We start from the raw sequence: 16,274 nt of genomic DNA on the forward strand, positions 1-16,274 counted from the left end.
GATGTCATTTGAGTGACAGGTTGTCCCGCCCCCACAGCAGTAAACGCATCATCAAAAAGAAAAGATATGACGCTGCAAGAGGGAGAGTTATTTTGATTAAACATTATGAGTGCACATGATGTTTATTCATCAGTTCAACCCATTTACAACTGAAATACAAGTTTATCTATTACTCTATTCTCTTATTTATTATGTCGAAACAACAAGCATAGCAGGTGAGTTGCATTATGAACGGGTTTCTGCTTCAGTCTGAATGGGTCACCTTCTTCCCAGCATGCACCAGGGCATGAATAATTACAGTTATTAATTACTCAATCGCTTTGGCTCAATTCTCATATGAGATATTCTCAAATCTCTGAACAGCTCATTTCTTGTTCACATCAGAATTGAATTTCGCATCGATTTAAGCTAATTGTTTTGGCACGTGTGCAAAAGAGTAAGTTCAATTGTTTACAATTTGCACAAAACTGATAAGTTGATAATAATAATAATAAATACATGAAATGTTTGTAATGTTTAATAAATTGGCAAATGGCTTGCCATTGAAATGGAATCACAATCTTAACAATCAACCAACCAATCAAGTTTGGAAGCATATAGCAGGATATATGGAGTTTTCCCAGCATGATTACATTTTTGAAAATGAAGGTACGTCACAACCCCTAAACAGCAACAGCAGAAAAAAGGAAGATATGTAAAACTGTGTTGTATTAGGGGAAGAAATAATAGAATATGTAAAAAGAACAAGCAACTGTGAATTTTTAGTTTGCATTAAACTCATTTCTACAAAAATAAATGTATTGTTTAAATAAAAATGTTCGGTCTAAACACTTTAGGTGTTTTTAACTTATTTAAATGAATTATTTGATACAGCGCATGTATTGAGTACACACATGTTTTACATTTACTTAAATATAGATAAACCTATCAATACCATTAACTCTGTCCCTAACCTTACCCGTATGCCACCTCAATAGCAGCACAAGCTTTTTTCAATAATACAATATGAACACAATTAAGTAAACTGAACTAATTTTTTGATGAAGTATGACAGACACCAGAGGCGGACAGTAGTGGAGTATTTTTACTTTCCAAGTAAGTTTCATATTGAATATCATTTAATACTTAATTTCATTTTAAAATGTAGTGCTGTATACTTTTATTACAATTTTATAATGAATAAAATTATAAAAAAAATTAAATTATAAAATTTTACTGAGTACAAGTACGAAAGTACTATGTTTAATGCAATTAAGAGTTAAAGGTAAAAAACAACTACTTTTATTTATGAAATGTTATTTATGAAATGATAGCGACATTATACAGTATATTATGCTTCAGAATGTAGAGAAGTAAATGTTTTCTACAGAAAAACACTGATAACGTATATACTTAAAAAATTGACTTGAGTAGAAAGTAAAAATACTCCACTACTGTCCGCCTCTGACAGACACCTAATATAAAGTGTGAGCAAATGTCCATTTTCTTTTTGTGTACTACAGTATTTACTTTTACCAGTCAATTTTTACCTACTGCTGAAATCTGTATTTAAAAGCTCAGTGATACACAAGAGCATTCAGCTAGACAAAAATGACATTCTTGAATATTGTAGAAAACAATAAAATACATGACATTTGTAGGCTATATAACAAATATTTAATTTAAAACATTTTGACCAGGTGTCGCTCACACAATGACAAAAAAAAAACGTTTTATTTTGGTGCATTAGCCAATTTACTGACACAATAACTAGTTTTTGAAGCATGAATGACTTTTTTTGGGGTGAGTAATTACAATTTGCAGACATTCAATAACATTCTGATGTTCAAGCAAACAACTGAGCTTAGTTTAGAGAATGTTAAAACTGTCGCAAATAATTTTACAAAGCAACTGAGGCAAACTGTAATAAGGATTCACTGTTTGACCGTTTGCCAGATTTAGTTACTGTCACAGTTTTGTTTTGTGTGTACCTGTCTGCCTGTTACCTTCAATTAAACTATGATTCACACTTGATTCCTTTACTGTCGTCTTCCTGCCTATACACACAGTTACACTGTTTTTCTTGATTTTGTTGTCATGTGATGTCATAATGCATATATTCCTCTGCTAAAATTGATCAGAAATTTTGTTCATGCCCCGTGTTTCATGTACCAACTATTGAGGTCTGTGTGAGGTATTTCAAAGTCTTGTGATTGTTCTTACTTGTAGTACAAGCACTTTGCTTTAATATAAATTGCTATTAATAAAGGCCTTCTGAAGCAAATCGATGCGTTGAAGAAAAATATCCATATTTAAGTTCAAGTTGCGGCTGATCGCCTTTCATATGTTCAGAACAAGATTCACTACTATTATAAAGTTTGGATTAGCCAGGACTTTTTCAAAGTTGTCTTGAACGGGCTTTGAAAAAAATTGTATGCTCTTGCCTGAAGTCAACTAATGACGTTTGTGTGGTTTTTATAAGTAATAGGCTCTCTCCTGAACGCTGGGTTTTGATGGGCGTGCAGCACTGTAGACTTAAGTAAATGCCCACGGCAGCGATTGGATAAGATTTTAATATTTAATGTGCTTCTGCTCCCCTGTCGGTTCACATGAGGGAGAGAGTGTTTAGAAAGCGGCAACCGGAATGATTATCTCGATCACATGGCTTGTAAAAGTCTATATCAAACAAACAGAATGATTTATCTCTAATTTACCCGCGATTGATTGGAATATTATTTTTTATTACTTGGCCAGCCTGGTCGGTGGATATGAGCGCGAACCACACTTGCGCAGTCGCTCGAGTACCCACCATTCAAATATCAAGTCAAGAGAGTGAACAACACAGATCAAGAAAGGAATATTATCTCACTATTTAAGATTCACCGGCCTGCCGACAGGCTTATTTATGTTTTGGTAGCTCGTCTGGAAAGCACATAGCCCCGGGACATTGGGCTTTGCGAACTCCCTGGCCCATAACATTACATGTCTGTAGTTTGAGCCTGATCCCAAATCGCAATAAACCAACAAATACAGGATTCTCCAACCTGTGACAGCATGCTAAAGGTATGTTCTGTTAGACAAACCTTACAGAAAAACGTACAACCACATGAACTTCACATGTGCAAAAACACATTTTGGGACATTTGTGGACATGTGATCACATGTGAAATTCATGTGTTTTTTTCTGTAAGGGATGTACACATAATCAATAAAATATGTAACAATGCAATATTATCACATATAAAAAACGTTTTACTCACGTAAGTGTGTTGCACCATTCCTGTTGGATCTAATATAGAAGGCACAGCATTGCATTTTAATCTCAATATGTCTGCAAATCCAGTATCGACTTGTTTTATTTACAAACAATTCTGCAGTGAAATTAAGCAAACAAGGCACAGCGCAATAACTTGCTATTTTGGCATGTTTACTGGCAATCCGTTTAGCGGATTAGGTAGGTGGGCGGGGCTACAGAAGCAGGTGTACATATTTATCTGTTGAGGCGGCGTTTCCCCCATTCTACTACATCATTGATCAATATATATTTGAGAGCACTTGTTTTCTGGGACTGGTGTCAATAAAAGCTTTTCTTTGACTAACAAGGAAGTTTTCAGCTCTGAAACTTACTGGATATTCTTATATCACAATGACCTTTTATATATCAAAGTCTCAAGGAAACGTTGATTTCTGAATTCATCACCCCTTTAAAGCCGCACTTGGCTACTTTTGCTCTCGGGGTCCCCCTACAGTTTGGAAAAAATAATGTCCTCAACTACTGTCGTAAGATCTGTCATCCTACAACAGGGGATGCCATCGCGCGTGCATTTGTTGACATGACAACCCTGATAGCCCTGAACTAGTGATGCGCGGGTCGTCTCATAACCCGCGGACCCCGTATGTCTATTTAATGGTCGCGGGTGCGCGGCGGGTTGTAAAAATATATACAGTGGTGCGGTGCAGGCCAAATAACTTCATAAAAGTGGCGCCGCGGGTCGGTGCAGCACTAACAGTTCCCCTGAACACTGCAAGAGGAGTTCAGAGTTCTTCTGGCGTCGCGTGTGAAATGTCTTCAACCCAGGTAACGTTACAGTCAGTGGCATATGTTTCAGCATGTCATATGAATATAATTTCATGGGTTTTATTTTTTTCAAACGCCAAATAATCACGATGCTTACGTTTACAAGCCAGCGTCATTATAGTAGTCTATTGGTTACTGTTTTACAGAATCTATATGATACTTCAGTTCAATGTTTGAGTGGTAGATAATCACCGTAACAAGCATGACAGCATCGGTCGGGCACGCCTCCTTCAGCTCACGCCGACGAGCAAACGCTGGTCACATGTTGATCCTCGTCCTGCCTTTAATCCCATCACTTTTTTGTTTCCTCTTATTGCTTTCCTCCAACAAAACCTTTTCTTTCTTATTTGTCTCTGCTGCTTCGGACATGACTATATTATCTGACGAACAAAGTTGGGCTCGCACGTCCGAATTTAAGGAAGTGTGTGTGTTGGTGGAAGTGACGTATATGCCGTAAAGCAGTCGAATTTTGTAGTTCTTTTTGTTCTCGGGTTACTACCCGAAAGCCGAAGTTTAAAAGTACGATTAAAAACGATACAGACCCCATCAGGCTATGGCAGACGTGTCATTCAACCTATTGTAAGTCGATTTATCATCACAAGAGTCTTAAAAAATATATTATGAAGGTTGAAAAGTTACCTAGTGCTGCTTTAATATAAATCAGATTTTATTCGTCTGAAAGAAGAATGTCTGACTTGAGGGTGAGTATATATAAACTAATTGTCCACCTCTATTTTAAGCTGTTTTTGTTCACCTGGATGTGCTTGATGTTAATTTTCATGTTGATATAACTTTATTACCAAGTTAAGCAAATAGTTTTTGGCATTTAAACAATTTTTGGTTTTGTTTACATTGATGTTAAAAGGACATTGTCAGATTTTTACCCCAGAAAGAATGTGAAACATATGGTTATATCATTCTCAGTTTTTAATTTTATTTTACATTTATTAGATTTTACACACTTAAGCAATAGCGTATCACATAACAAATATCCCACTTTTCTTCAATATTGTGCAGCCCTACTAAGAACTACAAATAATTATTTAGAAAATATTTCATACTAAACTTTACATTCGTGTGTTCCTTCTGCTGCTGTGATTAACCATTAGCGGTCTCCCAATTTATAGGCTCGTAACTGCATCTCAAGAGTCCAGAGGAAGGTAATCTAACGCAGGAAATGGCTCAAACCAATATGCTTCCTCTGAGATTGGCCTGGACAATCAAAATGGTGAACAGCATTGTGCACAGCTTTTGAGCTCTGATAAGAAACCTTCATCTTGAGGAAATGTCTACCTTGACTTTCCAGAGGGATATACAGAGATCAATTGTCTCCTTGAGACACAGAGGAAACACAACAAACGTAAATGTCATTATTCTTGATGTAACAATTAATGATAATGCATTATATATGAGAAATCGTTGAATTAAACAACATAAATGACTGTGGCTATGTTCAAAACATCCATGTTAAATGGCATCTGTTAAACTACCCCCTTCATTCAGGACAATTACCACAAAAAAATAATAATACATTGAACAGTTGCATTTTATGGCCATTCCTAATGGATTTATCTACCTGTTTAATGCAGATTTTCTTGTTAAATGGCTCTCCTTAATTTTCAAAGCTCAATTGTCTCTTGTCTTTGCATAAGGGATACGGTGATATTTAACACCGGTGCCATACTTTTCATATAGATTAAAGCTTTGCTCCAGGGAAATGGCACCTCGATGGAGACGTTTCATCCTCAGGCTCGAACATTTATATTCATATACATGCTCATTTTAACTCAGTCTTCATCTGAGCATGATATTTTAGCATGTCTCTTCTTGAATGCACACTAGCAATTCTGTATGGCATGTGAAAGAATTCATAATTAAAAATGAAGGAGATGACAGGGAGGACAATTCAAAGAAACTATATTAAAAAAGAATAAGAATAAAAAGGCAGTGCATCAAGAGGCAGCTACTTATAGCAAACAAAGAATCCAAAGCAAACAGCAGCTATGAGGGAATACTGTCAGGAGATTCTGCATCCAGACGATCCCTATAAAGGAGTTAATTTTAAAATACACAAAGAAAAACATAAGAAAATGATCCTGCTTCTGCATCTGCAAATTGCATATGCTAAGTAGCAGCGTTACTATGTGAGTGCATGCATGCATTTAATTTGTGACATTCATATGCAGGCTATACTTAATTTTGAACAGAAAGCAAAGCGTGATTGTGCTGGAAAATCATAAATATCAATGTTTATATTTAGTTTGCCTGGAAATTCCCTGCATGGCACAGTGATTCACAGAGAACATGCTCCGAGAACAACTCTGCAGTCAGCAGTTTTCCAAATCTCATATGAACAGGAGAAATATAAATGGTATGATACAAACATAATTTTTCAAATTCCTCTATGAAAATATGTATTTAGATAAAAACTAAAAACTTGAGCATTTGTTTAGGCTACATTGAAAAGCAAATTTGAAATATGAGTTGGTCACATGATTTTTTTAGTTGGTTCATAATCACCATTGTCAATGGCAATGGTTTATATTGGGTGCTCTGGGTAATTGAAATTGAAAATCTCTCAATTGATACAAAAGCAACAGGCCTGGACTTCTCTATTCCTTCACTGTCGTTGCTCCCCCTTTATGCTCTTGTCATTCCTCCATAAAAAAACGAGAAACGACCGACCGACCTCATCCCGTTCTCACGGTCCCTCAGCCTCACTGCTCACCACACATCGTTAGCTAACTATGGTCGCAAGTTCCGTTGTTATCAACATAATTCAACCAGTCTGTGTTTTCCGAAACCATAGCTCCAACGAACATTCGCTAACAGTGGCGCAAACTTGTGTGGTTGTAATGACAGATCTCAACCTGTGGTTAAAAGCAGTTTCTTGTTTGCATAAAAAAAATCTTTTTTTTAACTCTTTTAACTCTTTCCCCGCCAAACATGGAATTTTGCGTTATTTGTGAGAAAACGCTTGCAGGCCAAAAACAGAATTTTCCATGTTTCCATTGTTAGACGCTAGGGGACGCTATTACACATCTTCTGAATGAGTACTGAACCTCCTCCTGATCGAAACACACGCGAGTAAGACGGTGTAAAATGAGCGATTGTATGTAATCATATAGATATGGAAAATAACGTGATCATCAACATTAAACATAATATGAATCAAAAATGTTAGTGAATGAAATGTGGAGCCAGGACGAGCTAAAGGACTGTGAAGCATTAGGAGTGTTGATGGACTCAATCTCCTCCATCTGTGTTTGAGCATCGCTCTGAAACTGATCTGGATACAGTTTTCTCAGCTTTTTGTTCAAAATGTTGCTTTTTTATGAAACTTAACCATATTCAACTGTTGATAAAAAAATTAATGCAAGAAGCAAAATGAAAATTAAATGTTTTTTTTTTGTTTTTTTGTTTTTTTAAAGAACAGGGTCAGCTGTTTCTTTTGAAATATTACGGAAGAGAATTAGGGCCAAGCTAAAAAAAAATAAAATAATAAAAAACGTAAAATTTTGAGAAAAAAGTAGAGATACAATCTCGAGACTAAACTCATTAAATATCGAGAATAAAGTCGTTGTGTTTTGAGAAAAAAAAATTATATTTTGAGAAAAAGTCTAAATAAAATCTTAAGAATAAACTCATTAAATATAGAGAATAAAGTTGTGTTTCGAGAAAAATCATTTTATATTTCGAGAAAAAAAGTCGAAATAAAATCTTGAGAATAAACTCATTAAATATCGAGAATAAAGAATATTTTGTTATGTGAATATCTGAACATATAATATGTACTGTAATATATACGGATTAGGGCCAAGCAATAATAATAAAAAAAATTAAACCATTTCAAGATTAAAGTCATTATAATGCAAGATTCTCGTTAAATGCGAGAAACTGGTTAAATTTTGAGAAAAAAAGTTTAAATAAATTCTTGAGAATAACGCATTCGATCAGATGTAGGACATGGCAGAGTTGGATCACTTAGTCAAGCTATATTTCAGACTTTCTTTCAGTAACAAAGAAATACAATCAACTTTAGCTAATTATGACAGAATTATAATTAGCATTCAAATTATAAAGTGAATTTGCAAGAGGCTAGGTCTTTTTAGAAGAAAAAAAATCAGTCCAATTCGCGTCATGTACTCACTTTTGTACAACCTGAAATGGAATTTAACGGGGGTTTTTTTCTCCAAACACAACACATTTATTCTCAAAATGTAATGGGTTTATTCTCAAGATTTTATTTCGACTTTTTTTCTCGAAATTTAACACGTTTTTTTCTCTGAACACAATGACTTTATTCTCGACACTTAATTAATTTATTCTCAAGATTGTATTTCGACTTTTTTTTCTCAAAATGTAACGAGTTTAGTCTCCAATTATAATGACTCTAATCTCGAGATGGTTTAATTTTTTTTTTTTATTTCTTGGCCCTAATCCTCTTCTGTATATATTACATGCGCAGATATTCACATAACAAAATATTCTATGAGGTATTAAATTTTGGTGAAAGTGGTCAAAAATCCTGGCGGTGACTGGCAACTTTTTTTGTTTTTGTTTTATAATAATCAATAAAGTCAAAGTCAAGGAAATAGTCAAAAGATGTAAAGAACCTTTTCTGAAGAGTGCACGTGCGCGGACGTGCTCTAGTAAGAACAAGCCTATGATTAAATCTGGAAATAATGTGAAATACCTGAGAAATATAAGAATTAGTCCTCAAGTGCCAAGTCCATAATTTATAGTAAAAAAAAAATCTAGCATGAATTTGATATCAAAATAATTCATTAAAAGCAGTTATTGCTACCCCACCTGCGTGACATCATTAACCAATGTGGTTGAACGATTTGCAACAATATGGTTTCAGGAAACAGTCTTGACTAGCTATACAGTCATGATTTCGTCAGCAATGCAACATACTAAGCAGTGAGTCTCATCGTTGTACAGGAAACACAACCCTGGTTGAAATGCGCACATGCAAAGCCGGGAGAAGTGCCCATACAAGGAATTCTGCCCCTTATAACATCATACAGGGCCGCACTAGAAAGAACAAACTTTCTGAAACTGAACAGAAATACTCTGTCATACGTCCAGATCATTTTTTGAAACTTTGGCCATGTTTAGCATGAGAATCCAACACAATGTAAAACATTACTTTTAAAAGTAACTTTCCTCAACATTAAGTGTACCTAAGAATACTTCCGTATTAATAGAGTACAACTGCCTACTTTGCCATGAACCAAAGCAACCGGCTATATTCATTGGCATTAAACACTGGTAATGTAGGTGTTTGCCAGGCTGTTAAAATAATACAAACAGATGGCAACAGAAAAAGCATATACCATTGATTAGCAGCCTCAGAGCTCACAGTAGATCTGTCTTTAAAGGGTTTATGAGTTATCATTAAAAATAAATTTCCCTATGGAGAAAATGAATGGTATATTTACTTACTTGTCTCTTGCACTCTACATTTCTATTGCTGCAGTGTGTGTCCATTTTGTTGCTTGGCCAGCTGTTAATGCAAGATGCAAGAATGCAAGATAATATTGCATTCATATTCGCATAATTTTCAAAAATTATGTGGACATCATTTTATCACATTTCGCCATTAGCATTAGTATTTGACATGTAAAAAATGGGCTATATAAATAAAGTTGATGTAAAAAGTGTGAAGGTTTAAGCACTTGAAAAAGAAAAAAATAGGACATAAATATTAGTTGGTTCTTGTTAAGAGTGAACCTAAGTGTGAACACTTTGAACGTGAACGTTCCGTGGTGCAAAAATAAGTGTGGTTTAAATTAATCTTAATTAACGCGTTAAAGTCCCGGCCCTAATATATATATATATATATATATATATATATATATATATATATATATATATATATATATATATATATATATATATATATATATATATATATATATATATATATATATATATATATATATATATATATATAAATATATATAAGTATATTTTAAGTAATCTGAATTAAGTAATTTTAAGTAATCTGAATTATTTAATTGTTTTGAGTTTTATTAACTTGTTTCTTTTCATTTAGACGAACTTAAATTGAACTGAAACTGGGCTGGAATTTTTATTTCCCAGCATGCTTTGCCATTACACTTGAAAGGGGGAGTAAATACTCAAATTAAATGTTATTGATTTTTCTGCAAGATTTCTGCTTTTTTAAACAGTCTCTGTTGTGTGGTGATTTTTCGGAAGGTTTACCATCACAGTGACGAGTGGAGCATGAGTTTAGTTTGAGAACAGATATATGTTAAATATTCCATATTTTCATACTCTCTCAGAAATTGCTTTGCTAAGCTAATGCTATCAAAGTATTGAGTTACAGCTTAGCATTTTAGCATTATCAAGTTAGCATTTAATGAAAGAAGTTTCCACTATTAAAATATTTGAGATTACATAATTGCAGTGAGGCGGACAAGCAAGAGACGTGGGAGGAATGAGCGAGACCGGTGCGTGACTGAGAATGAGCATCACCTGCGAGGCATCGCACATTCCTGAGGGAGTTCGGAGGCATATAAGGACGAGTGGGAACCAGTGAAGGACAATCACGCACCGGTCTCGCCCGCTCCTCCCACGTCTCTCGCTTGCCCACCTAATTTTAAGTTAAATGCATGAATTTTCTTCCTAAAATATTTCAAGTTAAGAGCAATTAAAATGTATAAGTACAAAAAAAAGCCATTTCTGCTTACTTAAACTTTGAATTTCTTAACTTATTAATTTTAATGTAACTAATTACGCTATGAATTTGTTGTTAATTAATGTAAAACATTTTTTAAAGTTTTGCCAACTTATTTTGGTTTAAAGTGTATAAGACTGTGAGATGCTGTCTCTAATTAGTTCAGTGATGTGCCGACTAGAAGAGGAGTTTTTATGTGCGCAGAGAATATATTAATGCTAAAGAGATCAACTTCAGATACCACTGACGGCAACAAACCATCACCTGCACATAAGACCCAATTAAAGATTGTGTGATGCATCTCTTGTTCCGTACCATGAGAGAAATGCTGAAAGGTACAGACAGACCAAACTGGATAGCCCGTGTGGGATCACAGTGGTCACTCTTGATAAATAGGGATGTGTTCATCACATCATAGACCTGCAGATAAAAGGTAGAGTGGAAACATTAAATCAGTCCGCGAGCCACTGAAGTCATTCTCGCCTGCAGCGAAAAGAAGGACTGTAAGGAGAGCTTCAGGCGTGTTTAAAGGCAAAAGAACAAAATCAAAATCTTCAGGGGAGAATTAAAGTTCAACTGCAATCAATTCAGCATAGTACACAGGTGATTCACTCGCAGTTTCAGCACACGTGTCAGTCTACTCAGTTATACCATCACCCTGAAGGACAACACAATAATGCTCATTTGAGTAATCAAGTGTATTTTGAAATCATGGAAATTTGCATAAATTCACATTATTTAGGAATGCATTAGGTCCACTGGATTTTATGTCCTAACAAATCCGCGGTTGAATTTGAATAAGCATAAACCAGGTGTAGCCAGAGGCGATGTAATAATAGTAAGCCTATGCTGAGTCTGACTGCTCTTCAGGGCTTCAATGAACACTAATGAAACACCACTTCAAACATTAACACAAGCCCTGCTAAAACAAGAGACTCAAGTGTGCAACATTTTCAGGTTTTAGTGTCTGTTAGTCAAGTGAGCCTAGTCTCTTTAAATGAATGAATATTTCAGGAGTATTGTTAATTATGAAAAAAAATCTCTCTCTCTCTCTCTCTCTCTCTCTCTCTCTCTCTCTCTCTCTCTCTCTCTCTCTCTCTCTCTCTCTCTCTCTCTCTCTCTCTCTCTCTCTCTCTCTCTCTCTCTCTCTCTCTCTCTCTCTCTCTCTCTCTCTCTCTCTATCTATATATATATATATATATATATATACCGGTCTCGCTCGCTCCTCCCACGTCTCTCGCTTGCCCACTTAATTTTAAGTTAAATGCATAAATTACTTTCTAAAATATACTGTAAATATATATATTTAAAAAAAGTAGTAAAATACATTGTTAAGGAGTTAAATTTGACAACTTTAAAGGCGATTTCTAAATATTTAGATTTTTTTTTCTTTTTGCATCCTAACAAACATCAATGGAAAGCTAATTTTTCAGCTTTCATATGATGTATAAATCTCAATAAAAAGTACCCTTATAACTGGTTTTATGGTCCAGGGTCAACAGGTTTTCATTGTGATCATTGTTTCATTCTTGTAATTTTTCCCAACATTTTAGGGCTTTTGGCATTATGTTATCATGACTACAATAAAAATTGAGTTTGTTCACACTAAAATCAAAATAACAGGCATATTAGTTACATTCTGTGTGTGTGTGTGTGTGTGTGTGTGTGTGTGTGTGTGTGTGTGTGTGTGTATATATATATATATATATATATATATATATATATATATATATATATATATATATATATATATATATATATATATATATATATAATTAATTCATAATTTTATATATATTCATAATTGTAAATATTTTTTATTATAAGTAGGAACTCATTTTTTGTGCTAATCAACATTATGCAACAAGTGCTGTCAATTGAGCTCAACTGAATTATTCCTTTGAATCGTAAATTACTACAATTCTATAAAATGTTGACTGGAATTTATTAGCCACGTTGAAGTTCATTGATCCATGTGTTGACCTTTGAATGAAGGTGCAGTGTCGTCAGCATTGGGTTGTTGGTATGGTAAGCAAGAAAAAAAAGATGCTTGAGTTGCCTGTCATGTATTAAAAATGAGAACTTTGCCTTCTGGCCTTTTTTTTTTTTTTTTTTTTTTTTTTACAGCGTAGCGTAACATGAGATATCTTTGCGCCTGCACTGTTGACTGTGAAACCAGAGGCCAATTATACAGTAGCTGTTTGTGTAAGTTTCACCCAGTCCACTTAAAGATCACCCACTTTCTCGACCTGAGGAAGAAAACACAGTTTGACACATAATCACCACTGACAAGGCTAAATTGTACTTCAGCCCACCGTATTCGTTTTTAATTGCTATTGTGATACACGTCAGGGAGGATAATTGCTGCGTTCTGAAGCCATTTTAGCCGTGGTTTAATGATAATCTTCGATTACAGAGAGTAATGAGAGAACTGTCTTTCGACAGCTCTGTTCACTATTTGTGAAGCCTACCATGTTTGCCTATTCAAAGTCTGCACCACACACATCCTGGCCCAGTTCTTGGGAGCTTCCCATCTGGTTTGACAATCTGTTTTGATGGAATTCAGTTGTTTTTGTTCCTCTCTCATCTTAGCAGTGCGCCACTGCTTGATGTTTCAGAGTTTCCTACTTTAAAGCACGGTATAAAACTTAGGCGGGATCACAGTTCTGAATATCAATAGATCAGTTTCACGTCTGAGAGAATGTGGCCTTCTGTGTTCAACTGAGATTTACAACAAAAAGAGGAAATGTTGAATCAGTTCATTAATTATTTAAGTTATTCAACCATACTCGGAAATACTCGAAATACATCAAATCAAATTTGACCGTTTCCTAATGAACATTTACTTGTCTTGTGCATGATTTTGTGTTTTTGTTTTTTTGTTTTTTTTAAATCTTTGGACTCAAATAAAAAGCCTCTACAATTTTTCTATCAATAATTTTCAGGGAAATTCAATATTGCACAAACCAAATTGCCACAAGCTAGCTAACAGTCTACTGTCTTTTTCTGTTATTTTTTGTTTTTGACTTGTGATATGTCAGTAATCTGTATAGAGGCAGGACTTGTGTTTTGTTTTGCTGATATACCATCCAATACCTATCCTAAAGCAAAGAGCTCGAGCAATGTACTGTTGCTATGGTTACCGCCCCGGGCAAAAAGAAATTCAGCGAGTGTCTATTTAGTGTACTCAGATGTAGTTTTCTCAGATGTGTGGACTTTTATTTAACTTTTGTGGGTACTAAAGGACTGTCTGAAAATGCTCTTGAAATAAATACATTCTCATTCAAAGGACTCAAAAGTCTCTTTTGCTAACAAAAGCTGCATTTATTTGATCAAAATACAGAAAGAAACTGTAATATTGCAACACGTTATTACATTTAAACTAACTGCCATTTGTTTTAATATATATTTCAAAATGTAATTTATCCCTGTGAAGTCAAAGCTGAATTTTCAGCATCATTACTCCAGTCTTCAGTGTCACATAATCCTTCAGAAATCATTTTAATATGCTAATTTGCTGCTCAAGAAACATTTCTTAGTTTGGTAACAGGTTTCCTGCTTAATATTGTTTTGTGGAGCAGTATTTATTTGAAATCTTATGCATGTAAATCTCTTTACTGCTGCATCCTTGCTAATTAAAAGCATTCATTTCTTATTTTCTAAAAGTGTCATGAACTGGCTTAAAAAAAAAAAAAACAATTGTTGTCTGGGGTCAACTTGTGACATTTGTGTGTTTTTTTACATTTAAAAACATCATAACTAATATGTAATAGGATATTTTCTACATTGGTTTTGAGGCTCTCTCAAGAAAGACTCGGTTTTGATGGCCGTGCCGCACTGAAGACTTGGAAGTAAACGCCCATGGCTAGTATTGGATAAGATTTGCATATTTAATGAGCTTTTGCTCCACTGTCATTCACATGAGGGAGGGATTGTTTTGAAAGCGGGAAATCATAATGATTCTCTCGATCACAGGGCTCTTAAATGTCTTTATCAAACAAACACAATGATTAATTTCTAATCCACCCACGATTGATTGGAATATTTTTTATTATTACTTGGCCCGCCCCAATCGGTGGATATAAGCGTGAACTGTGCGCGGGCACACACAAACACACGGGCACACACACACACACACACACACACACACACACACACACACACACACACACACACACACACACACACACACACACACGTGCGCGCACCCTTCAAATATAAGTAGATCAAGAAAGGAATGTTATATTTCACCATTTAAGATTCACCGGCCTGCCGATGGCTTCGTTTTGGTAGCCCGTCTGGAACACACATAGCCCCGGGACATTGGGCTTTGCGAGCCCAAGGAGTCGCAATGAACCAGCAAAAAAAGTATTCTCCAGCCTGTGACAGTGTGCTACGGTAACAATGCCATACTATCACATATAAAAAAGTGTGTTGCACCATTCCCGTAGGATCCAATATTAGGAAAAGCATTGTGTTTTAATCTCAACATGTCTGCAAATCCAGAATCGACCTGAGACTTGTTACAAACGATTCCGCTGTGATATGAAGCAAACACACATACAAGGTCTTACGCACATGAGCTGGAACTTCATTAAAAATAAAGTTAAACCACACATTCCTAATATTAGGATCCGCAGGAAGCTTATGCAGTGACTGTGTTCTTCCACAATATCTTGCTATATTCTTTGGCATGTTTATTGCTGCTGCCTAGCGAGCCGAACAGCTCCACAAGTCGGTGGCCGGGGCTACTGAACTACACATACTTATTATTCTGTATGGGCGTGTTTCGCCACACTATGACGTCAAGGTGTGGCACATTCTGAGAACGATCAATTTCTGGGCCTGGTGTCTATAAAAGCTTTTCTTTGACTAACAAGGAAGATTTCAGCTCTAAAACTTGCAGGATATTCTCATATTACCATGACCTTTTATATATCAAAAGCTCAAGGGAAAGTTAATTTCTCAATTCATCACCCCTTTAGTGTATAGACCCAAACATTTAAATGGTAGTGTACTTTTAAAGTGCTAATGTCATACAAACCTTTTCTACTATCTAAAATATCAAGAGACTGTCAATAGGAGGGTTCAAAGTCATATTCTGCTCCAAAACATGATGTTTAGGTCATCCATTCAAAGCATTTGAAAGCCAAACCATGCAAAGCCCACTCAAACCAATGACACGATCATCCAATGAGGACACACTTCTACCAAGGTCAGAATCCCTGGCATCCATTTCGTGCAGGAAATCTCGAGCAAACAATTTACCTTGTGTAAATGTGGCTCACAGAGCAGAGAGATGTTCACCTCAACGCCCTCTGCGGAAAAAGAGTGGCTGTCTGCACGCGTTCTGTCAGCAACTCCTGACACTCCTCTCAGATGTTCAATCCTCCCCTCCACCCTCTACCCACCCCCACGCAGATCTCCCCCGACGGAGCGGGCGGGTGAGAAGAGACAGAGGGTTGTTTTGCTGGAGCATTTTTGAATATTCTTTTGTGTTCGCTGTTT

The sequence above is a fragment of the Pseudorasbora parva genome, chromosome 24 (genome assembly GCF_024679245.1).
Source record: "Pseudorasbora parva isolate DD20220531a chromosome 24, ASM2467924v1, whole genome shotgun sequence".
Taxonomy (NCBI): domain Eukaryota; kingdom Metazoa; phylum Chordata; class Actinopteri; order Cypriniformes; family Gobionidae; genus Pseudorasbora; species Pseudorasbora parva.